The sequence below is a fragment of the Podarcis melisellensis genome (assembly GCF_964234715.1).
Source record: "Podarcis melisellensis genome assembly, chromosome: 7".
NCBI lineage: Eukaryota > Metazoa > Chordata > Lepidosauria > Squamata > Lacertidae > Podarcis > Podarcis melisellensis.
Window position 1 is genome coordinate 21,719,261 of NC_138539.1, and position 27,951 is coordinate 21,747,211.

At 43.7% G+C, this 27,951-nt stretch overlaps 1 protein-coding gene across 3 annotated transcripts in view; it reads right to left on the reverse strand.

Moving 5' to 3' along the window:
- DCSTAMP (dendrocyte expressed seven transmembrane protein) overlaps window positions 1-26,926 on the reverse strand; it is a 40,635-nt gene extending 13,709 nt beyond the window's left edge. Inside the window, exons 1-5 of one of the 3 annotated variants that reach the window (XM_081918878.1) lie at window positions 26,908-26,926; window positions 26,586-26,649; window positions 22,951-23,026; window positions 18,743-18,867; window positions 16,062-16,172 (exon numbers count right to left, since the gene is read on the reverse strand). The gene's annotated coding sequence lies outside the window, so the exon portion shown is untranslated. Of the gene's footprint in view, window positions 1-16,061; window positions 16,173-18,742; window positions 18,868-22,950; window positions 23,027-26,341; window positions 26,537-26,585; window positions 26,761-26,907 lie in introns of those variants that run through there. The other 2 variants (XM_081918877.1, XM_081918879.1) reach the window with 2 other exon arrangements.
- Window positions 26,927-27,951: the final 1,025 nt, after the last annotated feature.

The following is a 27,951-nucleotide window of genomic DNA, read 5'->3' on the forward strand; positions in this document are numbered from 1 at the left end:
TGCTCCCAGGAAAGTAAGTACAGGATTTCAGCCTAAGGGTGAAATCCCAAGATTGCATACCCATTGACTTATTTCTGAACAAAGAGCATGCTGTTAAAATGCAGTAAGGATCAAACTAAAGTTTGCTTATTTTTTCTTTAAAAGTTTATGTCGCTTGATTGTAAAAAAAAAAACAAGACTCAAAATAGTTTTCAAAAGTGACACAGATATGAGCATTAAAACTGGTATTTAGATGCAAGTAAAGGTAAAGGGACTCCTGACCATTAGGACCAGTCGCGGACGACTCTGGGGTTGCAGGGCTCATCTTGCTTTACTGGCCGAGTACAGCTTCCAGGTCATGTGGCCAGCATGACTAAGTTGCTTCTGGTGAACCACAGCAGCGCACAGAAACGCCATTTACCTTCCCGCCGGAGTGGTATCTATTTATCTACTTGCACTTTTTGGCATGCTTTCGAACTGCTAGATTGGTAGGAGCAGGGACCGAGCAACGGGAGCTCACCCTGTCATGGGGATTCGAACCATCGACCTTCTGATCGGCAAGTCCTAGGCTCAGTGGTTTAGACCACAGCGCCACCCATTTAGATGCAAGCTGACCCCCAATACACAGCTCTTTGTTATTAAATATATTCTGCAATGAATAAATACATTCTGGGGGGAAATGTTATTTGCAATGAATAATACGACTAAGAAGAAAACTATCATACTGGAGTGTGATTTTCCTGGCAGCTGGCTCCTCCAGCAGGTGCTGATAACACTGGAGCAAGGGGCCATGCTGGCTCACCATTGGAGCAAGCCAAACACCCACAGTGTGGCTCTGCCCCTGCTATTTCAAGGGCATCTACGAAATGGGATGCACAGCATGCATAACTCACACTAGTGTCTAGATTGTGCTGGATGCAAGAGTGTAATTGAATGTTGCATTAGAAGTGCCTCAGACATATATCAGTATGTCAATACAACCTGCACATTCTTTTCCCTGCAAAAATCCTGCTACCTCATAAGAAACACTGCAAAGATAGCAAGTAAGAAGTACAGACTTATGAGCTGCCCTTCATACATTCCAAAAAACAATAGTGAGGAAGGCAGGGAGTGGGGCATTTGGTGAGTCCCCCTCCCCCCCAATACCAGCATCGACAACCAGACCCTTAGGGAACTGTTGTGGTCCTCACCACCATGGAAGGCCCACCTGCACTGTCACAGCCCAACAGTTTGGTCTGAGAGCCACTAATTTTCAGGGGGTTGGACTAGATGATCCTCAGGGTCCCTTTCCAACTCTATGATTCTATGATTTCCCACAATTCCCAAGGTTTGGTCATTCAGCACAATTCCCCAGAGCAAATGCTATGTCAGAGGCATGGTGGGAAATTCAAATGGTGGATTGTTCACCAATTGAAGCACCGTCATTGTTGGTCACCAGGAAACACAGCAGAGACCCGCAATGTAGTAGAAGGTCCATCAGAGGACACTTCTGAGACAGATCACGAAGATACCCAGCAAAGTATTTCTTTCTGCAAAAACCTAAAAGGTCAGATGACAGCCTGAAATCTGTTTAGATTTTGGTAAACTGCAATAACTATTCTAAACATTCTAAACAGAGAGAGATTAAGCTTTCCCTCGGGTGAACACAGAGATGAGGAATGATTGAAAGATGAACGTGAGGCAGTTTTTATGTGCATTTCAGAGTCTTGTATATATGTTCCCAAAGGTGAGTTGAATCATGCATTTTCCTGATAGCATAACAGCGTACTTCCTTCCCTGTAAGGATCTGAAGATGAAATATTATGGAGCAGAACTTCTTTCTGTGGAAGTAATTTATGGATTTTAGTCCAAGTGTGTGGAGGATCAACCTCTGCTAATTTTTTGAGGCGCTCTCTTCAACTTTTCCTAGTTACATGTCATGCACACCCTGAAAGTATAACAACTTTTATTTATTTATTTTATTTATTATCAGCCTCAGCCAAACTGAACCAAGCCCACCCCACCCCATGCCTGTAGGCCCTGGACACTCTCAGCCCAAGTTCAGGGGGACAGGTGGGTGTGAAGGACTCCCTGATCCTGAATGGGGTAACTGTGCCCCTGAAGGACCAGGTGTGCAGCCTGGGAGTCATTTTAGACTTACAGCTGTCCATGGAGGCACAGGTCAATTCTGTGTCCAGGGCAGTTGTATACTGGCTCCACATGGTATGCAGGCTGAGGCCCTAACTGCCCGCAGACTGTCTTGCTAGAGTGGTGTGTCTTCTAGTTATCTTCTGCTTGGACTACTGCAATGTGCTCCATGTGGGGCTACCTTTGAAGGTGACCGAGGAACTACAACTAATCCAGAATGTGGCAGCTAGACTGGTGATTGGGAGCAGCCGCCGAGAACACATAACACCAGTCTTGAAAGACCTACATTGGCTCCCAGTATGTTTCTGAGCACAATTCAGACTGACCTTGCTGACCTTTAAAGCCCTAAATGGCCTTGGCCCAGTAGACCTGAAAGAGCGTCTCCACCCCCATTGTTCAGTCCGGACACTGAGGTCCAGCTCCAAAGGCCTTCTGGTGGTTTCCTCACTGTGAGAAGTCAAGTTACAGGAAACCAAGCAGAGGGCCTTCTCGGTTGTGGCGCCCACCCTGTGGAATGCCCTCCCACCAGATGTCAAGGAAATAAACAACAATCTGACTTTCTAAGGCAGTCCTGTTTATGGAAGTTTTTAATGTCTGATAATTTAATATATTTTTAATCTCCTGTTGGAAGCAACCCAGAGTGGCTGGGGAAACCCAGCCCCAGATGGGCAGGGTATAAATGTTGTTGTTGTTCCTAGTGTGGCCCATTTGACTAGCGACTTGACAATTGGCATAGCGCAAATAGTCACTTCTGACTAGGGATTATGGATGAATATTGTTCCCTTTGGACTACGAACTGCAAAAACTGAGGTAGCAATCTCAATATAAGAACATTGAACCACAACACTAATGCAGTCATTCAAGGTGCCCATGCTAGCATTTAAAGCCCTCAACAATTTAGCCCCCAAAATCTGAGAGACCACCTCCTTACCTACAGACCCTCTCAGGTCTGTAGCAACCAGGTCTGTAGGAACACCATGACCACCACCAAGGAGACTGATTAGTATTTGGCATTGATTAGAATTTGTCACACTCAGCACAGACTCACTGAAATTAGTGGATTTAAGACTAGCAATTCTATCAATCTCAAGGGATCTACTCCAACTAGAACTCAGCTGCATACCATCTAACAGAAGCAACAGCAACGGGACCTTTATGTACACGTTGTTTTATGAAGAGCAGCCCCCACCCAGAGAGGCTTACAACCTAGAACCGACCCAGGGAAAGAGGAAGATGGAAATGGAGGCATGGCTAGGCAGGGCATAATAATCCTTGTCAGGTCTTTCTAAGTACGTATGTCCTTGTTAGCCCCTAATAATGAGTTTATAAACAGTAACCTCGGTGAGTGTTGGAGGGCAGAGCTGGCATATAAAACTTGTTCAGGAGTGACCGCTACAAAAGGATTGGAGCTGCCAGCTCACTGCCTTGATTAACAACCCCCATAAATACCATTCTCCGCCGCCGCCCCAAACTTCACCTCTGCCTGCTGGTGCAGTGCAGCTCTGTGTGCACATCAAGGAAAGCCCGCAGTACCCACTGCATTTTTGACCTCTTTTCTTTACATTTGATTCTTTTTAATGCCATGCATAGCATAATTACAGTTTTGTCTCCAACACAAAAACCAAGCGTTCTGCCAAATATTCATTGATGCAGGTTGCAGAGAGCTCTCTCGTATGCCCCCCGAGCAACCTGGCTTTGCTTTATGTAGGATTTTCAATTAATGCACGACTGAGGCAAGGAGACATTTTAGCTGCTACTGTCTTAGTGCGCAGCGTTGGTTCCTTTCACTGGTGTTCGTTGTGTCTCAGGGAAGGTTTCGCCGGGTGGTCCATGGTGCATCAGGAGGAACGAACAACAGTTAACGCTGCCAAAGACTATTGCAGGCTGCAGCACATTCTCTTGAAACCAATTACATTTATTGTTCTTATCCGCATGAGTCTGTCTGAGCAAAGTCAGCTAATTGGTGACTGCCTTTTTCAGCATTCCGATTTCAGGGAGGAAAGAAAGCCAGAGGATCTGCTTTGGAGATACCAGTGCTCTGCATTTGGAAATGCAGTTTGAAGAGGAGAGGGGGAGGAGAAAGCGTTGGATGGGGTGGCGGTGGCAGTGAGTGTGTGTTATATTGCTTAATGTTTAACTTTTAAACTGAAACGAAGGCAAGAAAAATCAAGTTGTAGGGGGGAAAGCACTAGAAAAATGACTTGATTCTACCTTTTTATATTGTATGTATTTACCTCAATGCTCAAATTACAATGTGGGCAAAGGTGGTCGTGTCCCCCTTAGCTACTTTTCTATGAAGGCTATTTGGGGGAGGCTATGCTATGCCTAAAATTATATGGCTATGGGGAAATAAGGGGTGGGAACTATGGGTTTCATTAAGGTCCTGCTACGTCTCCCTGCTCCAAAAAATCAAGCACTGATATACATTAACAAAAAGAAGAAAAGAGCCGTGAACAGTAAGCTCTTAAATTGCTATTCCCCCCCCCATTCCCGCCTTTCTCCCAGCACAGGACCCAAAGCAGCTAACAACATAAACAAATACAACTAAGAGCAAATACAACTAAAAACATATCGATCAACTCATATATTCTTTTTACAAAACAAGTTGCCCTATTAAAAACAGCACTGAATTTGAACACCTAAAACCATTTAAAAACACATTAAAGAAAAGGAAATGTGCAGCACTCGCCGCCAGAAGACCCTGTCACAATAGCCAGAGTTAGTGGCCAAAAAGACCTGGTTTTGTTTTGTTTTTAAAGTATTTGCCTATTGGCAAAAGGAAACATGGAAGGGAGTTACATGAACTGGGAGTAGCTGCTGAAAATACTCCAGTGGAAAGGCCAGACCAGGTTTTCTACATACTGCAAGTGTGGCATTAGGTATGATTTTATTTTTTAAAAAGAAAATAGCCTCCTCAAAACTAAGGGGGAGAAGTGCTGTAAAGGCAGACTGCCTCCCCCCTCCCTTTGCTACCCACAAATTCTGGCAGCAAAGAGCTGGCATTTAGGCTAAAAGGAAACCTAATTCCACTGTGATCCTTTAAGCTGCAAGGTGGATTGCATCTTTGCAGTTAAGGGATGGTGTAAAAGCCCAGCGTGCCTGAAACAGTGGTGGGACTGAGAGAAAGGCGACCCCAGATATTCTTAAAGCCTAAGCAGGCTCAACAGGGAGATACAGTCCTTCAGAGAGCCCGGACCCAAGCTGTATAGGACTTTGTAGGCTATAACCAGCACTTTAAATTGTGCCTGGAAACGGGCTGGTAGCCAGTGGGGCTATTGTTAACAAGGGGTTTCTGTTCTATCTGTAAACGGCTCCAGTCAGCAACCTGGCCTCAGCATCTTGGACCCACTGAAATTCCCAGACACTTCCCAACGGCACATTACAGCAATACAAACAGAATGTAACTAATGCATATATTGCCACGTCCAGATCAGACATGCCTAGGAATAGGCACAGCTAATGCACTAGTTTTAAATAGGCAAACACACATAAAGTAATCTCCAAAACCTGGGCGTTTAGGCTCGGGGATGAATCTAGGAGTGCACCCAAGCTGTGAACCTGAGTTTTCAGGGGAGGAGTAACCCCATATGTTGTGGCTACTGGTCATTGATAACCTTATCCTCTGTGAATTTGTCTAATTCTCTGGGAGTGATTTTAACTATGTGATGTGTGAAAAAAGGGCATCCTTTTGGCTGTCCTGATTCTTCCAATGCTCAGCTTCACTGGATCCCCTCAAGTTCTAGTGCATAATTTTGTCTACCTCTCCTCCTATTTGTCTTTTCTCTAAACAAACAAAATCAGAGTGGAATTGCTCCATCCTGTTGGTTATTTTGGTTGTCCTTTTCTGAACATGAAGGACTGTGTTTTATTCCAAAATGAACTGAGGTATAACAAAGAGTTTTGCATCAATGAGCACCACAGCCCATTCTTTGCTTTGCTTTGCTCAGAACAAGCTCTAAACCATTTTGCAACAACAACAGAATCAGGACATTAAATGGTGCGGCCGTTAACATTCCTTCACACCTGGACTGAAGGAAATGGGGATTTCCTCCTTCTCCCAGCCAGCATGTAAAAAATGAGAGTGGAAAGGGATTGCGTAGGTTAATGCTTTCTCACTGCCAAAGGTCAAGAGATGTGAAGGCTCATAACCCTCTGGAACACTGTAAGGCAGCCATCGCTAATCTGGTGCCCTGCTGATCTTTTTGACTATAACTCCCACCAGTACCAGCCAGCACAAAACACTTGGCCAGAGCTGGTGGGAGTCATAGCCTGCAACATCTGGAGGGCACCAAGTTGGCAAAGGCTGGTGTAAGGGATGCTTAAGCACTCCTCCCCGATTCTGTGGGTGCAGCAACTTGGGGATGGCAGAATATCTTGGACCAGCCCTACCACTAGCCTGCCCAGATCTGGCAACCATCTGAAGACAGCAATTCTCAGTTCATTAAGTTCTCAAGGTGCCTTAAAATAGCTTTCCCATTGATTTCATTGGAAGCAGGATCAATGTAAAAGGCATTAAAATTCTGAGTGGTCAGTGATTCATAACCCTGGCCGCATTCTGTATCGGTGGCTTGCATGGAATATGTAAAATCTACACGTTAGACAGAGCATTTCTATGCAATTATCCGAGTCCCCAGAGTACATCTGATGGATTATAAATTGCCAAGAAATACAGTTCCCTAGAAGCCAGTTTCACAGCAGTATCTGGGTTAATGCAAATTATTCCCCTTGCCACTAGTGGCTAAACTAATGCAGTGATGGTGTATCTCATTTCCTGAGCTAGAGTGGGAATAGAACACAATAAAGTCGTGCGCTAACATGAGCAAATAAAAAGAAGATGCCCTCTTTTCCATGCAGAATTAAAGGTGACAACTAGAAATTCTGGAACAACCCCAAATGCTTTTTAAAGGATTCAGGAGAAACAGATGCAAAGTGGATTGTAAAAACCATTGCTTTGGGTTAAAATTTTATGTCAACTGAAAATTGTTAAGGAACCAATAATTCTTATTATTTAAGAGCCAGTGTGGTGTAGTGGTTAGAATGTTGGACTAGAGGCTCAAATCCCCACTCAGCCATGAAGCTCACTGGGTGACCTTAGTTCATTCACTGTCTTTGCATCTAACCCACCTCACAGGATTATTGTGAGGATAAAGGTGGGAAGCAGAAAACTATGTATTCCACTTTGATGGGATATAAATGCAAAATAAACAAGATCCTCCCATTTATTTCCTGGTGCCAGGACTGAACCATCCCTTCTTTGCTATATTTATTCTCACCAAAGTACTTCTTTATTTTACAAATATATAAACCACTTCACAGCCTGAAGCCATCAAAATGTATACAAGGTAAATATGAAATAAAACACAAAAGCTCCACATTCTAAAACAACAGAGGGTCGCATCCAGTGCTATGCAATGCTATCTCCTCTCCCCCTCAAAAAAATCTGTTCCAGATGGAGCCCCCAATTGTCTAGAGCAGATTTTGAGGGTGCAGAAGAGGCTGTGGGGAGACGTAGGGAAAGTACCATTGCATGAACGGAAGTCTGTTGTGTGCGTGAAACAGCAGCACTGGATAAAACCCAGTAAAACCAACTCTACAAACTCTGAAACAATCAAATAATTTCTACAAAGTATAAAAGCAATAAAACCATTTTTATTTTTTCAGGTGTACAAAATGACTGGGTCATACCTCAGGAAAAGGCCCCTTAAACAAGCATCTTCAGCAGGCATTTAAAGATCATGATGCTAGGTACCTGTCTTAATTTCAGCTGCTTATTCCAGTGGGCTAGAGCTACAGCACTAAAAGCCCAGTTTTATAAGCTAAGCACACACCCTGGAGCATATGGTACTCTCAGCAGTGCCCCATTTGAGGAGAGCAGTTGCTGGGCTGGGATATAAAGGGCAAGGCAGTCACTTAGGCAACCTGGGTCCAAGTTGTTTGTGTGTTGTCTATCATTAGTCCCATTGTCAAAATCTGAATGCACAGCATTGGGAAACAGTGGAAAGGCCAGACCAGGTTTTCTACATACAGCATGTGTGGCATTGGTATGAAAAAAATAATTTAATAAAGAAAATAGCCTCCTCAAAACTAAGGGGGAAAGGGGTTAAAATGCAGACTGCCTCCCCCCTCCCTTTGCTACCCACAAATTCTGGCAGCAAAGAGCTGGCATTTAGGCTAAAAGGAAACCTAATTCCACTGTGATCCTTTAAGCTGCAAGGCGGATTGCATCTTTGCTGTTTAGGGATGGTGTAAAAGTAAGGGAATTGTGTTGGCGTCACTGCCAAGCATCACTGTCTCCCATGGATCATTGCCATTCAGGTTCTCATTCCTGCTCACTTCATGGTGTCACAGGGCAAGTGGGGTTGCTGCTAGGCAGCAGTCAGATCCCAAGCAAGGAAAGGATTATCATCATCTGATCTGCACCCTAAAATATGCTTTCTCCAAGTCCTTTTTCCCTGTGGAATTGGACCTAGGGTAAGTGGGATGTGCATACAAATAGACATCCCAGTACATCCCAGTATAAAACACAGGAAGCTGCTTTATACCAGGTCAGATCACTTAGTTCATTATTGTCAACACTGACAGCAGCACAATACATTGAGCACAAATACGCCCAGAGAGACTGTGCACACTAGGGTGTGCATTTGTGTGGGTGCCCTTGAATTTTTTTAAAAAATATGCAAGGAGTACCGTACTTCTAACTTCTGTAAATTGAGTAAAGAGTATATGAGTTAGGATGTGTGGATCCAGAATTGGCCCCCACAGTCAGTTACAGACTCACTGTCTAGACCATGTGCATAGAAGACAATCTTACTGGGCTACGAGAGATCGCCAAAGAAGAAAGAAAACATGAGTTAGCAAAAATCGTATTTTGGAACAGATCTTGTTACAAACCAACTCCAGTATAGGAAATTAAGATTAAAATACTTGGAGTATGGGTTATTGCACATGCAAAGAAAGATAATCAATTTGACTGAAAGCTCGGGGAAGGTTTTTTCTTCACTAATCCAAGTTTGAATGGGTCTTCTATTAGTTAAGTAGCTGAGATATAAATCTCCTTATGAGACTTTTCGTAAATAGCGCTCAGCACCTGCCCACCAATGTCCTAGCTTTCATATGTATCGACCAGCATTTCCATCAGTGCTTATGTAATCTCTGATGGAAAGAAGAAAACAGAATGGGTGGTTTTGATTAATGCACTTAATAGAGTTTCGACAGAGTAAAACCTGAGAAATAAATTGAATAAGTGAAGATGGGAATCCAATTCAACCCTATTAGTTCTCCTCAGAAACCCCAAATACAGAATCACAGAGCTGGACGGTACCTAAATTCTGACTTAAGAAGGGAAATGTTATCAAATACTTTGGATATTCATTGGATAAGGTGGACTGGGGGACACTAAACACTCATAGGTGTGCTAAAACATTCCTCGGCTGTGTGATAGATATACCTCTTAAGATATAGACTCATTCCCTGCAACACAACCTTGCCTTCAGATGCCATCAGGCCAAACCTACCACACGAATTCAAGTACAAATACTTCTGTGTAAACATGTGGAGTCTGGAAGCACCCACTGTGTCACAAAACAAGACAGTAAGATTCCGGCACTGCGCTACAATGCTGCTGACATCAGATAATGACCAGTAATATGGTTTGAATAAGGGTGCATGTGTGGGACTGAAACACAGTGTTTTCATTTGATTGTGTGAACAAAGTAAGCAAAGCTAAGGCACGGCAGTGATATGTACGTCAAGCTATGTTTAATTATAATGGAAAGGCCAGTGGAGATGGAAGCAGTGCATACAGTTTAGTTATTTCATTCTATGCAAGCAATTGCTTTGCACTTACTGTCCTATTGACAAAATATTTCTTTCCTTACATTAGTGATCCTGTTAGTATCAGGGAGCAAACAGTTTATTAGTAATTTCTCAGCTTTCTTGACATGTTCTGCCGAAAGCTATTAACATGTGTGTGTATCATTTTGTGGTTTGCAAGTGCTTATTCCTGCATTTTACAAAAGCTTGGTTACTTTGCTCAGTAACCGGACTGGCATAATGGAAGGTATACAAAACCATAGCCATATTTAATACCCAGAGCAAACATATGCAGTCTTCGGGGAGTAGCCAACATCTTACTTGTAAATTTAACACATTAATTACAACAAATGGCTTGATCCAAATTATGTTAGTCTCAGGTAGGTACCAGTAAATTCAATGTGTGGCATTAAAGTGTTACTTTAGTTAAAAAACAAAACAAAACCAGAAGCTTTTCTGTTAGAGATAGTGAATATAAAGATTCCAAAGGACCTTAAAAATTTGTTCATGTATGGTGTTTGCCCAGAGGTGGAAAGAACATGCTGTACCAACTGAGGAAGAGTGGATGATTAAATTGATGGATGATGCTGAAATGGCAAAACCGACAGCTGTAATAAGAAACCAAAAAGGGGGGGATTATTAAAGAGTGGGGAAAATTTGTAGAATATTTGAAAAAAAAGTCTGGCAAACAAGCTTATTGGGACTTATTGGTCTACAACTGAATTGCCATGAAGGATAAGAACCTCAGCTAAGGCAGCCATGTGCTACTACTACAGCAATCAAGGCTGGACCATGACATTTTGCTGCTTGAGGCAAATAAAAGATGGCGCCTCCTTTGCATTCTAGGCACAAACAGACTGGCAATTAAGAACAAAAGAAGAGTCTGCTGCATCAGGCCACTGGCCCATCTAGTCCAGCATCCTGCTCTCACAGTGGCCAACCAGATGCTCCTAAGGGCAGCAGGCTAGGTTCAGGGCAGGTTGCTCAGCACCTGCCACCTGAGGCTCCTGCCTCACACTTCCTGATGGTAGGGCTGGCCCTGACAGGAATGAACTCCACAAATCATCCTGGACTCATCCTGTACCAGCCCACAAACTGTTTCCATGAATATTTCCAAACTCTACACATTGTGGAGCTAAAGCAGTGTCTGGAAATGCCCAAGTGAGTAACCAAGCAGAAAACCAAGGCTAAAGACAACTTCCTGTTTCCAGAAGGTTATTGCTAGTGATTTGGAGCAATCACACCAAGAGTTCTGCTTTCCTAGCTCTGCAAATGTGATGTATCATAAAAAAGGAAGTGCATTTAAGGGACTGTGGTATTGTTAATGCTCACATGGGATACAGATGATCTTTCATAATAGCAGCTATTACTCCCTCCCCCACCACTCTCAAAAAAGCAGTCTTTAAAGGCCTCACTTATGGACAAATTGCAGGTGGGGACCAGGATCCAATGGGTATGAACACATGGAGGAGGAGGAGGAAAAAACAAAGTTTCATTTGTTTGTTACAGCAGCTTCCACTGCCAAAGAGTTAGGTCAGGATTCAGTTAAAATACATTGCTAGCCTCTTCAACAGCAGATTGCTGCAGAGAAAACAGCTAGCAAAGTTCCATTGCCCAAGCAGTTCAGTCTCTCACATTAGACAGTTAGGATTCATGAACAGTTGTAACTTATAGGTAGGTTTGTACTGTTATATACTATCATCTCAACTTGGACTGGTCATGTTGTTCGAATGCCTGATTATCATCTTACAAAGTAGCTACTCTATTCCGAACTTAAAAATGGAAAGTGTAATGCTGGTGGTCAACAAAAGAGGTTTAAAGACTCTCTCAAGGAAACTCTTAAAAAATGTAGTATAAACACTAAAAATTGATTGGGAAACACTGGCCTGCAAGTTCTCCAGTTGGAGATCAGGCTTTACCAAAGGCATCATGGACTTTGAATATGCTCAAACTCAGGATGCAAGGGAGAAATGTGCTAAGAGGAAGACACATCTGGCAAACCCACACCGTGATCAACTCCCTCCCGGAAACCTATGCCCCCACTGTGGAAGGATGTGTGGATCCAGAATTGGCCTCCACAGTCACCTACTGTTAAGACCGTGTTCATGGAAGACAATCTTACTCGGCTACGATTGATTGCCAAAAAAGAAGAAAGATGGCTTACGGGGAGATGTATGTAACTGGCTCCACAACCATTTTGAATCTCACACTGTGCACAAAGGAAGATAGGATACTGCCTTATAACAAGTCAGACCATTGGCTGATCTAACTTAGTTTTGTCTACACTGACAGTGACTCCCCAGGGTTTTCAACAGGAGTCTCTCTCAGCCCTACCTGGAGATATTGGGTATTGAACTTGCACCCTTCTTCATGCAAGGCCGGTGCTCCACCACTGAGCTATGGCCTTCCCCCCGGCTCTGGATGGTGGATCTTGGCTTTACACAGTCCCAAAGTTTGCTTCCACCTGGGCAAAAGTAAAATATTTGTGGAAGAAGCGAGTTCTAAGGAACTGGAAGAATATGAGTCAGAATGGATGGCGCCACAGTATATAATATAAATAATGTAAATAATGAAGAAGACTATGTCCAATCTAAAGTCTCTAGTCAATACCCAAGCCGTCTGAAATTTTAGTTGTTTTTTAATTAACAAAAAAAAATCGAAGTAATGCCAGCAATCAGATTGGTTGCTAGTATTGAAATGCATAGCTAAATGCTCTGCTCAGGCCTTCATCCCAACCATTACCTGTCATTAGTATAGCTACTTGGCTGGCTTGCACTGAAATATTGTTTCCAGCAAAGCACTGTCTGGAACATCCAAGGTTGCTGGACACTTTGCATTTTCCAGTATTTGTGCTGCAATGTCAGTCCTGGAAGGACTTTCCTGGCGTGCTGCGAAGATTCCTCAATTAGCTGAATAGCCAACCTCTGCTAACCTCCAATTGATGAGCACAATCTTGCTCCTGTTTAAGTCAACAGCCAATGTTCCGTTTAATAAATTAAAATGCTTGCAATAAGTCCTGGTTGTTGTTGCTTGCCAACCACTCTAACCACTGCTGCCTACCCTTTGGGTTATTTTATTTTTTAAAGGAAAGCCAGTATCCACTCATTACAGTGCTTCCTTTTTTAAAATAGCAGGAACAAATATCTTAAAATACCCTCCATACCTCTGTATAAGAACAGTCATATTCCTTAAATTCACCACCTATCTAAGCTACAGAGCAGTGTCATAAGATAAGGAGAGCCCTGCTGGATCAGGCCACAGGCCCATCTAAGTCCAGCATCCTGTTTTCACAGTAGCCAACCAGATCTCTAAGGGAAGTTGGCAGGCAGGAACCATGTTCAACAGTGCTCCCCGCACTTGTGATTCACACCAATTGACACTCAGAGGTGTACAACCGCAGCAGCAGAGGTATAACATAGCCATCGTGGCTAGTTCATTATGGGTCACAGAATGTGGATTCTGGTCATTCCCTGGAGCCAGGATACCAAACTATATTGTGGCCAGATCACACGTTTACTTATTTCACTTATATCCCACCATTTTGTTTGACATGCAGGCAGTTCTTTACCATTTTGGGGTGGGAGCTCATAACTAATAAATGTTAACGTGTGAACCAGATACAGCCTGTAGCAATTCCCAGAAACCACTGTTTTCAAGCCTCTGCAATCACAGGGATTACTGCTAGCCTTATCAGTGACAGCCCGTGTCATGCAATACAGCTGCCCACTTGACCATATTAGAAAAGTGAAGGGCTGAGCCAACTCATGCAAGAAAGCAATTAGTGGAAAAAATCATTTTGATCCTCCCCCAGGTGTTCCTGCATCCTTTCTCAGATATCTTACTACAGATTTCTTAGATATCTACAGATATCTTACAACAAATTTATCATTTGTTGCAAAGAGGGGTGTGGGGCCAAATCTAGCCATGCTTCAGACCCTCAAAAAATAATTTAAAAAATCAATGGGACAAGCCATTTAGATACATGAATTACTGCTTTTGGGCTCCATGTGGACCCCTCCTCCAAAGGCATCATAAGCATAAATGAAACTATTTTTAAAAAGTTGGTTTTAAAACAACTTATTCAAAACTTGTTCTGAGCATCTGGAAAAGACTGGACTAAACATACTTGCTGTGATTCGGGCTGTGTCTGCCCAGAACCTGCTTACTGCCACCTCTGGCTCTCCCTTCCCCTTCCAGTGACACACCAACAGAGGTGAGAGTGCTCATGGCCACCTCTCTTTTTGTCCTTTTACCTGCAAAGGTAAGTTCCTATGGTTTTGGTGGAGGTAGAGGCAAGGCAGAGTGGGTGATTCTCAGCAAGCTTTCCTGGCTTCGTAAAGGTTCATTTGGAACACGCACAAAGCATTGACCTTTTTCAGGGCGGGGAAATGCAAACATGCCTATTAAAAGAGTAGTAGCATTATAAAACAAAGCTCTGGGGAATCAGCCTGCATGAAAAGTGCATCTGTTTCAAAAAAATAAAATCTGAAAGCAGGGATAGAAGGGCCTGCACAAACCTTCTGAAAGAGAGCTTTCCACGGCTTGACATTGTGAAGCCAGAGCTTGCTATCAATTTGGGCCTTGTGCAGAGCAGCTATGCAATGAATCGTGACCAGAAAATCCTGGTCCCACAGATGGCTTTAAAAGAGGGTTAGACAAATTCACGGAGGAGAGGGCCATCAATGGCTATGGACCATTATGGTGATGCTCTGCGTCAACATTTGGAGGCATCAATGCTTCTGAATACCAGTTGCTGGAAGCCACGCTCTTGTGCTCAAATCCTGCTTGCATGTTTCCCATAGGCATCTGGTTGGCGACTGTGTGAACGGGATGCTGGACTAGACATGCCATTGGTCTTGTGATGGCCTGGGACTCGGGCTCGGACTCAGAACTAGAAGAGCCTCAGTCTGCATTGGATCCTTTACCTCAGGCATCATCTGAACTATGTCTGGGGCCTGATCCGGAGGAGTCCCAGTCTGCACAGGTTCCCCTGCAACAAACATCAGTTGGGCCGAGTCAGGGGCCTGAGCCTGCTCTGCCCCAGATGCAGGGATTACCTCGTTGCGTCAGCTGGGCCATCACTTACAGCTGCTCCACTACCGGTTTGGTTAGGGGAGGCTGAGGCGGCCTCTGGGTCTAGTAACCCACCAATGTCTCCCAAGCTGCAGAGACTAAGGTCTGAGAGAAGGAGAGACCTGAGTACTCACAGGAGGAGTGCTCGCCTTCGGGCGAAACAGGGAGGTGAGTCACTGGGGGATCAGGACCGGCCGCTACCCCGACAAAGATAAAAGGCTGTCGGACCCTGCCCCAGGTTGCGGGAGCAACATTGCTGTATGCTAGATCCTGCCTGGGATCCTGTACCTGTCCTTGCCTGGTTTACTGCCTCGTGTTCGGCCTTGGCCCTGTCGGATTGCCTCCTAGTGGTACCTTTGGATTTTGGACCAGTCCTGGACCACGTTTCACGGGTTACCCCCGGGGCCAGCACAGGTCTGATCCATTAGGCTCTTCTCATGTTCTTTTCTCAACCAGCAATCTCAGGGTTGCCAGGGACAGTGTCTTTCACTCATCAGTCGTCCCCATAAATAGTTGCTTATGTGCTTACTGTGCTCAATTTTAGGTTTGGGCTTCAGCACATAAAGCCTTGAATGGTCTAGGACCCAAATACTTGATGAGCTGCCTCTCCCAATATGCTACAACCTGGCCTTTAAGATCCGTGGTGGGGGCTGCTGGTGGTGAAGGGAGATTTCACCCAGGCAGTGACACAGAGCAGGGCTTTCTCTGAAATAAGAACCCCACTGTGGAATGCTCTCCCACTGAAGGTACACTTTATCCCCTGTTCTCTTTCTGTTGCCATCTGAAGGGCTTAAGATGAAATTTATGTAGTACTGTATACCATACACGATATACAGAATGTGTTGAGATTATGTCTGCTGTATGATGTACTTTATGATATTTTAAGCGTGCGTGGTATTTATTCTTACTTTATGTATTTCTGTGTATTGTCCTGCAATTGTCAGGGTGGTCTAGAAATAAAATGAGGGTAATAATAATAATAATAATAATAATAATAATAATAATAATAATAGATGTTTATGAAATATTCTATACACATTCAGTCATGCTCGCAATCACTGAATACCTACAAGTGTTGACTGATCTCAGGTGTTGACAGAAACCCAAGCATGCACCATCTTTCAGGAATTGCAGCCAGACATGCTTGTAATTTCTTTGTGCCAAAGTGAGTGTTCCACAGCCTGTTTTCAGAGCAAATGCTAGAGTTAATTAAGGTCAAGTAACTGCCTGGGAAGCAGAACAGAATGTGTTTGCCAGTCTGCACAGTGCTGAATGCTGATTCATACCATGGGAACATTTTTACAATTGTTTTGCAGCTAAATATTAAGATGCCACTACATTCTCCCCAAGTTTTTAATTTTTGCGACATGCATAATCGTGCACATTCAGAAGGCAGCCTAAACCGCTAGAGCAGTGTTTCGCAACCTTGGGCCTCCAGCTGTTTTTGAACTACACTTCCCATCATCCCTGATCACTGGTCTTGCTAACTAGGGATGATGGGAGTTGTAGGCCAAAAACAGCTGGAGGCCCAAGGTTGGGAAACACTGCGCAGGAGCAGCCTTTCTCAACCTGTGAGTCCCCAGATGTTGTTGAACTACAACTCCCGTCACCCCTAGCTAGCAAGGCCAGAGCTCAGGGATGATGGGAGTTGTAGTCCAACATCATCTGGGGACCCACAGGTTGAGAACTGCTGCACTAGAGAATCAGCATGAGGTGGATGATGGCATGTTAGGCTGCCACAGCTGTCATTGTGTCTATGTAATATATGTTCTAGCACAGCCTTCTTCAGCCTGGTGCCCTGCATATGGGTTGGACTCAATCCCCCATCAATTCCTGCCTGTGGGGCCAATAGGTGATGGGATTTGTAGTCCAAAACATATGGAGAGCAGGAGGTTGAAGATGGATGTTCTGGTAAAGGCTTTCCATGCAGTGCAAACCATCTAAAATCTTTCACTGCAGCTGGAAAATTATATCCTAAATGAGTCTGAGTGAAAGCATAGGTCAGACTATGGTGGCTGGAGTTGATGCAATTACAACCTCAGACATTTAGAGGATGTGACCCCAGGCAAGGCTGGCATAGATGATACTCTAAAACAGTGTTCCACAGACAGTGGTTTTTAAGTTGTATGATACAAGCAGCATTGCCCTGTTTAATAACAATGACACAGAAGAACTAAGCGCACACTTTTCTTTAACCCATCTCTGAACTTAGCATACACTCTAAGAGCAGGACCACCAGATGTAAGCCGCAGCTCAGTGACAGAGCTTTTGTATGCAGAAGGTCTCAGTCAGGTGCAATCCCTGCCATCTCCATGCAGGGCTGGAAGCGGCTCACTGTCTGAAACCCTGAAAAGCCATCACCAGTCAGTGCAGATAACTCTGGCAAGATGGACCAATGGTATGGCTTGGTATAAGGTAGCTTCCTCTGCTCCTAAGCAACCTGGCTAATTAAACCTGTGCTAGCAGCGAGGCTTTCAAGATTGATGAGAGTGGAGGAACTGAATGAGCACAAGTCGCTGGCTGGGATTGGGAGAGGACAGAAGGGCAGGGATATAAGGAAGAGCAATATGTAGTCCAAGCAATGAGACAGGTGAATCGTTTCGGCAGCTGTGTGCATGTACATCCACAGGAAATTTTTGGAGGTGGGGCAAGGGTACAAACATTGAAAGGAGAGAGCAGGCCAGTTTTGCACCAAAATTTTTTTAGAATAGTGCCTGTACTATTTTGCTTCATATCTCAGGCTCTACAAATACCACAAACTTACTCTTTTTTTGATAATGAAAATTGGGAATGTGGAGGATTATGGTTCATCCAGGGCAGGAGGATGGGCCCTCTGGCCCTGCTCCCTGTGGTGACCCATGTGTGTACGTACGTATGTAGACACTGCAAAGTGTTCTGAGTTCAGATGAAGATTTGAGGGCAATACATCCTTCTAGGAAGCAGCAGACATGTGAAGTGTTAAAGCCCGTGATTATCTCAAAGGGCTTTAAGGCACCTGGAAAAGGCACCCTGGGTTTCTTCGCAAAGCCCTGCACAGCTGAGCATCCCGACTGCATCTGCCGCTCTCCCCCCCTTCCTTTTTTAATGGTGTGCTACATTCGGAGCAATACATAAGCAGAGCCGAAACCTCCGCAGCACACAGCAGCAGCTCCTCCCCATGTGCCTGGGAGTGTGACTGCTGCAAACCGACACAGAGACAGTCAGATAGCGCTGCACGTGTTAAAAGAAGAGGCCGGCTGTGGGATTTGGAAGCATTGTTGTTAGATAACAGCATTGAAGGCAAGCAAGCAAGCATTGCCAGGGTGTTGTTTTCGCTTTGCAGTGCGTCAGGATTGGCAATAATATCAATTACTCCCCCGGTGCAAAACACGAGCCTCTCCAAGGACAAGGGGGAGAGCCTAGCTCCATCATCGCAGGCAGAGCAAGCAGAGCCCTGAAAAGCAGCTGCTCTGAGGGCCAGGCAGGCCAAGGCCATTTCCAGCTGCTGAGGCACCGAAAAGTTAATACCATAAATCCAGACTTCTAACTGCACACCTTTGCAACACAACGCCACATCGTGTGCCCTAGTCCACAGTGGCATTTATGTGTATTATTATTACCATTCCATTTCCATTGTGTGGTCACTCCAAAAGGTCACTGGCAACCTCTCCCATTATTCTCGCAGCAATCCCGTAAGGTAGGTTAGGTTAAAGATAGTAGCGGGTCCATAGCTATTTGGTGACAATTACAGCTTAGCGGGATTTGAACTTACAGCATTCTGAGCTCTGCATCACACTGGGTGTCAGGCAGGGACCACATCCTCCTTCTCCACCACTCACTTGTTTTTGCTGATACGTTCATAGCTGCACGAGACCCAAAAGGCCTCATCTTGCTAATCTGCATGTCAAAAAAGGAAAGAAACTTCAGGAAACAACCTATGTTTCCTGGCTGACTGGGGTCTGAAAGCACAATAGCCACTAGCTTAGAAAGACATAGGGGCTGATTTGGTCCACCGATTTCCAGCTGTGGACTACTGCCATATAGCCAGCCCGCCAGCCCGCCTGTCTTCCTTTCCTCTCAGTCCTTTTCTGCCTGCTAAAGGGCTAAATCTATTACGACCACAGCATGGTGACCTGAAAACAGCTGGTTGCCCTGTGTTGATCAACAATCTCCTTGCTAGGGCACTTCTCCATGCCCTGTTTATTGAGCATTCATCCCAGTTTGTTTGCAGGCAGATTATACTACTGTTTAAAGAGCTTTTAATCTGATTTGTTTGTGGGGAGGCTGGATGACCCTGCAGTTATCTCACACTTTCCCAGTGCATTTTCTTGTAACTTTCCTCACTGTAAAAAGTCTGATCTTTTGGGGAAGTGGGTTTGTTGCACAAGATCTTCCAATGAGCTCTAATTGCTCAACCTGAATTTGACGGTATGTGACTGAATCCCACCCAAAAATAGAGACATTCTGGAAGCAGGTTTTGGGGCAGGTTTTGAAAGGGTCAGCTCAGCTCAGCCGGTGAATGCACTACAGCTCTTGTGACGTGCCGTTCTAAAATGTTTATAGAAGCACTTTTACAGTTCTAAACTAATAGAAATGTGCTAAGTGGTGCTTTCAGAGCATTGGAGTAAATGCAGCTGACAGGCTAACCCCGCAGGTAGGGTGAGAGAAGCTTCAAATCTGCAGAACAATTTGCAAGACAAAGTGGGGCAGAGCGGAGCAGCATATAAGCAAAAAAGTATGATTTGTACTTTTTTTTATAAAGGACATATTGCTGAGCTTATGCATGCCAGGTTATGTGTGTTACCACCAACACAACCTTCTTTTACTCTCACTGCAACTATTCTCTTCTCAGGGCATTTTGTTTTTCCCATACCTCCCTTCTTTCTGTTCCTCCAACCATGTGTGTATATTTGCCTGCCAGTTTAGGATTGTACTTCATGCATCTGATGATGTGGAGTGTGATCCAAGAAAAGTTGTGCCATATAATGCTTCTGTCACTTTTAAAGATGCCACAAGAATCTAAATATGCCCAAGGGTTTCTTTGCATCAGTTAACTTGCTCTTTGGCCTAAGAGCTCTCGGAAGAGCAGCAAGGTTCCTCAGTCTCCCATTCCACCAGTGTCTGCCTACCGAATTGGGTGAGAATCCACAGAAACACCTGCTAGAAGCATAGGTTCCCCAGAAAGGGGCAAAGTCGATAATGTGTAACTACAGGCTGCCAACTTATGACTGAACCTCACTCACCATGGCATGGTGCTGAAGAGAAGCAAAAAGAGACTATGGCAATTCAATGTATTGCATGGGGCAATACATTTCAGAAATAATGTCTTAACAGATTGCTTTATTTGTGCATTTAGCAATGACAGAGTAAAGCATCAGAAAGACATACAGATTTTATTTGTCCACTGAAGAACCCTAAGGCTGAATTTCACAGCTTTTATACAGGATCTGACGTGGCTGTGGTGAATGCCAGACATATGGTCTGAAACCTTTCAGAGATTTTTGTTAATGTTTGTCCTTCATAACACAATGGGACACACACACACACACACACACACACACACACACACACACAAACAACCAAAGCCTCCACACCCGCCACAAACACCCATGGCAAAAAGGGAAAGGGTGGAGTGGAAGCTCTCTACCATAGAGCTCAAGAATAAAAGAATCTACCATGTTATCCTTTCTCATACCAACAAGAGGGAGTTGCCAGTTCCACTTTCTGTTGCACATAGATGCCACCAGTGCTGTTGGGTTAAAGGTGGTATTATACCAGTTCAGCAGTTAGGTGGTATGAGGACTCAATAGATTCCACATGGTCCTATCATACCTCAGACTTGAGCCAAGCTTATTTGGTATGAGCAACCAGTTACTCTGTCTGCTTCCTACTATCCTGCATGCCTGCTCTGCCCTCAGATTGAGAGCTCCCTGTGCCAATTTTAATATGAACAAAAAGCCAGAGACCCAGGTACAGATCTCCCATGTCTTCTGGGTTCCACAGTTTCCCTGTTCCCAGGTCTGGGATGAGAATCACTTCTTTGTATTTGTTTGTGAAGCATATATCTACTTCCCTAGGCCAAGGTTGAAAGGTCTTGGCTTGTATGTCCCTTGCATTGTTTCAAAAGCAAAACAGCCAGGCTGCAAAAACTGACTGGCTATCAGTAATAGACTTGTTTGCTTCCTGTCTGCCAAGGTGCTGAACATCACAATTATAAGCATTATTATTGTTGTTAATTTAATGCACTAAACTGATGGAAGGAAGCCCACATGGAGGACATTTTAGTCCTCTTCTTTTATTGACTGTAGGCTTGTAGGAAATGCCACAAATTAGATAGGAAATGCCACAAATTAGATTGCTTGGGGATTATATACTATACCCTGGCCAGTGACTGACATGTAGCAGATTTCCTCCTCCTCCACATTAGCTAATGGACTCTAGTTGTACAACAAGCTGCATAAAAGCCACCTCTGGCATTTCCCCTTTCTCACTCCCCATCTTGTATGGGAACTTGCACTGTAATTGGATGTTACACAAGACGTGCATCGTGTACAGAACTCTGCACACCTATTTCACAGAGGCACCGTTCCAGCTGTATACAAATGTCAAACAAATAGGGAAGGCACAATGGCAAATCAAGCTGCTGAAGGTACAAACCAAGTTGAGTAAGAATAAAGCAAGTAAACAGCAGCCTCTCTTTAATTACTTTCAAAAACACTCAGTAGGGGGTGTAGAAGAGGCTTTATCGTTTATGTCCAACGTTTGCTTTAATCTCCTGAAGTCTTTCTCCACAACTGCAACAAAAACAGGCTGCAATCCTAACCACGTCTCTCCATATGCCTCATTTAACTGAATGGGCTTACTCTCAGGTAAGTGGGGTTAACATTGCAACTCAAGGGTGGTATTCAACTACTTTTTACTCAGAGTAATGTGACTAATTCGGTCCATTAATTTCAATAGGTCTACTCTGAGTCCTGCAGTCCTGTGCCTGGTTTCCTGGGAGAAACTCCAATTGCACTCAGTAACTTACTTTTGAGTAGACAGTTAGGGCTGTATAGTAAGGTTGCAATCCTGTGTGTTTTTATCTGGGAACTACCAAGAGGGTTCCCACAGATATTCCTAAAAGCCAAGATTGTCTTTAGGAAAGAAGGTGGTCTTATTTGGGGCTGAGGGAGCAATCCTGCACACAAGAAGCTGCTGTAAAGCAAACCAATGTAAATTAAGCCAGCATGAAGCTACACCAGATCCAAACTCCCATTCAGCTCTGCCTAAGCCTGGCAAAGGGAAAATAAGACTTTAAAATAAGTGTTCTATGGCCAGTTGCCAGGTCATGTGACTGAGCTGAACAGGCTTAGGATCCAGACTGAGTATTCCCTCTCTGTTCTGGCCTCTGGCGCACACACCCCTTTTTGGGATTTACAGGGGCCTCAGATTAGCCAGTTTTGGCTGAACTGAGCTGGGTACAATGGCAATCTTCAGCTGGGCCAGAGCTGGGAACTTAATGGCAGCTTAGCTGGACACTTGCTGCACCCTAAGCTACTCAAACCAGCGGATCTTGCCATAGGATTGCTTCCTAAATCATTTAATGGTTTGGTAACAGATCAAACATTAGTGTTTAAACACTAATGTGAGCTGAGCACCTTGAACTGGGCACCAAACTGGTTGCACCTAGATGTCAGGATTCTATTTTTAAAAAGCACAATGTAGAGCCCACAAACTCTGAACTGTGCCCAGTTCTGCACAGTATCTATTTGCCACTCACAAATTTAACTTCCAGAAATCATGGAGAATCCCGAAAAATGCAAGGTATACTAACAAGAAGTTTTCCAGGGTCCAGAAAATCAGCTCTGCCCCAGGTAAAAGGGCGCAGTTGAATCATACATTAAATCTGTCTTTGCCCCCTCAGCATAATAAAGCATTAAAAAGTATGCATATATGCATTAAATATTGTTTCAATTCCAATTAAAAGACCTGGCTTACCTTAAGTATGCCTCTGGTCAGGTGTGATCCTTCTTTCAAACTTCAGGTGGCAGTCTTCCTTAGTACCACATGGAACCTGAATAAGAATTTATTTCGTCTTTGAAAAGTTATTATCACTGGCGAAGGAAAAGGAAACTAAAGAATTTCTATGCCACCATCAATTCTGACCCCTGGTGTCCCTCATCATTTCCCCCAATTACCTTACCACAAATTAGGCTAAAAGAAAAGGCCAGCTAAATATCCCTTTTAAAAATTCCTGTAGAATCTCTATCAGAATCTGCTGCCTCTTGTTTCAGGTGACTCCCAGCCACCTACTAATTGGCTCGTCTGCTTAATTGGCTCCTGCTGTACCTTTTATGGGCAGAATTACCAGTGCTCAAGGCTTTGTGCAAAAAACTCCAGCTGTGAGTCATTTGCCTTGTTGCCAACATGCCGAAGCTAGTGGTTCTGCTTTGTCACTCACCTGAGTTTTGAGTCCTGGCCCCTATTATTAATTTTTCTTCCCCCCTATCCTCCTCTATATTGCCTAGTGGTGAAGTTTTGCCCATTTATAACAGTACCAGTGAAACAAAATTTTAAAAATCCTTCCAGTAGCACCTTAGAGACCAACTAAGTTTGTTATTGGTATAAGCTTTTGAGTGCATGCACACTGGATCCCCTGCCATGCCATGAAGGAAGTTTATTTATATAAAAAAGCTATTGAATCTCCATTGGTTTCTGCCTCTAGTCTAGATTGTATGCAGGTCCCCTGTTTTTCCCCTTAATTACGTATTCATTCATTCACTCATATAAGTTTTTTTGTTAAGCTAAACAAGAACTAGACTTGGGGTGATTATATTTGCCTCTTAGTATTTTTTTTTTCAGAGGCTAACAATGAATTCAAAATTATATCTATGCCAATCTTTCTTCATATTAAACTTTATTATACTCTGTGGAAATGATAATGAATTTCATTCTTACCAAGTCAATGTGATAAATAGATGCAGCTCAGTGTTTAATACATAGGTCTCTAACGTCGGCCAGTAAAGCGAGATGGGTGCCACAACCCCAGAGTCGGCCACGACTGGACCTAATGGTCAGGGGTCCCTTTACCATTAACCTATCTATAAGGATAGTATGTTTCAGCTTGGAGTTTATATATCTCAAAAGAACAGGCTTTATCTTACAGAATCTCCAGTAGAAGCCTTTGGAGAAAAGGGTTGGTTGATCTGGAAGTATCTACACTAACGACTAATGATATTAATGAATGATTAGTGACATAATTTTAATCTTTAAATGACCAATTTAAGCAATTTGAAGAGAATGTGGTTGTTAAGATAAGAGATATTGATTCTATATTGATTAGAACACTAGAACAAAAATATGAAAACTGAAATTGAAAGATGATCAGGTTTTACATAAAAATTAATTGTACTGAAGAACTCTAGGCAGAACAAAAACAAAACAAAAAAGGGAGAGGAAATAGATTCTTAAGGAGAAGATTCAATACAAGTGGGATATATCTTTTAAAACAATATTTTGATTTAAGCATAAGTGGTATACAGTTAAACAATGCCAGCTTACATCCATAACTATTAGGAGAACTTCATCAGATGAGCGCAACAAGAGAAGTTATTAACATTCCTTGTTCTTGAACTAAGTCACTACCTAATTCTTCTAGAGTTTATTTAATTTTGAGCAGGACACTGTAGAATCTGGTTTCTTAATCTGGTCCACAGCCTAAAGCAGAAGACAGACAGGCCCATCCCACAGGCTCATAATCTTCAAACTCTAAGGATCAGGTCACATGAAGCTATATAATCTGTAAACAGGATTCCTGACACTGAAATCAATGTCAGTTACTTCCAGGTAAATGAGATAAAGGTCCTGGCAAGCACCCTTTCTGCTGCATTTACTGATGAAAGAAACCTCTTCAGCAAGGCACTTGAAACAGCGTTTTGCTTCCCTCCCTGCTTAGCATTTAATTCCACAGCACATGCTAACGCTATATTTTTCTTTAATGGCTGCATTCTTTCTGCTTGGAGTCAAGCTGTGTTAGTAGGCATAAGCTCAACATATGAGGCCCGTAAATTATATGCTGGTAAACCCAAAATATGTTATAGCAGAAAGAGCTGGTCTGAATGTTCAGAATGATGAAAATTTCAGTTAGGAATCTCAATCATGCTTCTGCATTCCCATTTCTAAGCTGGGCCTTGTGTTTCAGAGGTCATCTGAAGCATGGATTTTGCTGTAATGATTTCCTACTTTACAATCAGATATTCAGCAGAGCAAATTTTTCACACTCCTGAAAACCCCAGCTTTGATGCACAGACAACACACATATATTATGGGGTGGGAAAGCCCTGGTATGTGAGCCAGAGACAGTGTGGATGAAACCTGGGTTCTACTCTAGATTCCCTGCTGACCACCAGCTGTTTGATGTTGTACAAAGTGTGCAATTGCCGCTCCTTTCTTTGCAATAACATGGGGAGTGGGCTGAGAAGTAGATTTGTGTTTCTTGCCAATACGCCCAAAGTCATCCATGAGTTTTGCAAATACGGGCATGCCGTTTTTCAGGATTCAACTGCATTTTGAGGTTTGAGGCTTTGAGGCTTTGAATAGATGTAAAGTAGGACTTGAAATTCACATATGCATTGGCTGCATTTGCATTCCTCTGCTGGGGCTTGGTGAGGTTTTTCAAAACCCTTTGCTTTTATTTTACAAAAAAAAGGTCAGGGGTAAAGGGAAGGTGAAACAGGGGCTGCCTGTTTCAGTGGGAAATAGTCCTCTGGATTTGCCTTAGTGAGAGAGATTGTGTGATTGTTTTAAGGGTGCATGGCTGTGTGAGGGTGTGACCACACCCACATTTACTTATACAGTGGTATCTCAGGTGAAGAACTTAATTTGTTCTGGAGGTCCGTTCTTAACCTGAAACTGTTCTTAACCTGAGGTACCACTTTAGCTAATGGGGCCTCCTGCTGCTGCCGCGCAATTTCTGTTCTCATCCTGAGGTAAAGTTCTTAACCCGAGGTCATATTTCTGGGTTACCAGAGTCTGTAACCTGAAGCGTCTGTAACCCGAGGTACCACTGTATAGACATTTCTACATCCCCTGTTAAGTATGTCCTCAGAACTGTTCAAACTAAAAGCCAGCAAAATATAAAGTACAATCACAATTCTAAAGCAACCAATCACTTTTGGATCTGGGCACCCCCACTACTTGAATGCGGCCCCCAACAACTTTCCACAGAAAGCTTTCTGCAGCCCATGACTTCTGGTGAGGTCAAGGTAGTTGGGAGAATCCACTCAAGGTCAATTCCCCTCAGTCTCCCTATTAAATTAGAATTAATTTTACTGTATTTTATTTGAAGTCGGCTTCTCTTTGGATGGATCTATACATTCAGTAGTCTTACCACACGATACATTTTTGCCACCCACAGTCACACGGTGCAGTCACTTGATGTTTGGCGAGCGTATGGTTGCGATGTCCTCTGTTTAATGTTGAGCAGGTCAGAGGAGTTGAAGGAGAAATGGTTTTATTACAGAACTGCTTAGAGCAGGCCTTCTCTCCCTTAGCTGCCTTCTGCCTCTGCTTCCAGGCCTGCCTGCTGCTTGGGCCTAACTTCCTAAATGACCTGCCCTTAAAGGTATACTCACATTTATCCTTAGCAATGACGACCACAGAACTGCATTGAACCCTTTCGCGTCGTTCATATGGATCCTGCGGCGTGACAAAGGCAAAAATAGGTCAGTTGAAGCTACTAGCTGTGACTCATTGACATCTGGGCATGACAAATTGACAAATGACGCAGCAGAAGTAGGTTGGAAGAACAGGCTTCACAAGGCTGTGTCAGAGCTGCCTCTGACGATTCCTGTTATTGGGGGAGTTTGTTTTCCCCCCGTTTGTAATTTCAGCTGTTGGCGGCAGCTGCAGAATTCTACTTGTTTTCATGAATTAAATGGCAGCAGAATCACTTACTGCACAGTTAGCCAAGTTCACTCTACTGCAGTGTTATCCAACAAAAAGGAAATGAATGCAAAATCAAACAATCGCTGTCTTAATTGACCAGCACATTAGCTTGCGATGTACCAGAGAGCCGTAAATAAAAAGGTTGCCGTTGTCATTGCATATTTGTTACCTGAACACCACAGTTAAGGTGGAGCTCCCCTAACTCATTGAAGGAATGCGTGAGGGGACTTGTCATGTAGACTAGCTCCACTACACTGGCAATCTGCATAGCGGCCACAACTCCCACTGCCTGAGCATTTGGCTGGGGTGAGAGGGTTCTCCACACCCATGTCCTAATGTATGTGTGCAGAGCTCCCCTGCTCCCCAGAATGGGCCAGGGACCCTCCTTGCCTGCAGCTCTGGGTATGTACACCTCGGTGTCCCCAAAGCCCTCTCTGATGTGCTCCAAATGCATGGATGGCAGGAGGGCATGTCTGCTGGGCCTGTCAGTGGCAGGGACTGGGATGGATCTATTTCAATGCAGGCCAAGAAACTCAAACAACAGTTAGTCATCACACCAGTAACACCAAAACCAGTTCAGGTTCCTTCTGTTCCCTCCTGTGCTGCCTTTGGAAATAGGCAGATGGGCCTTCTAGCAGCTATTAACTTTTAACTGTCCTAGTACTGTTATTATTTTATTGTGTTTGTTTCTACGGTGAAAAACTCAATACAATGAAAGTAATAATCAGTTAAAATGATAAAATCAGAATTCAGATAAATGCCCACTAGAATATGTATTTCAACAGTCTTCTGTAGTTCACCATCTGATTTGAGTCGTTGTTGTGGTTATTATTATTCTGACCAGCAATTCCATACAAGATCAGTGTTTCAAAAATACAGTATTCAGTAGCAAAATGCTTGCTGATCTAGCCTATAGATGCCTAAGCAGCATATGTAGCAGTCTGACATAAGAATTCATCTAGGAATACTGCTGAGATGGGGATAGCAGTAACTGCCTGATCAACACACAAATGTGTTGCTCTAGAAGGGTGCTCATTTATGCATGAAACAGTA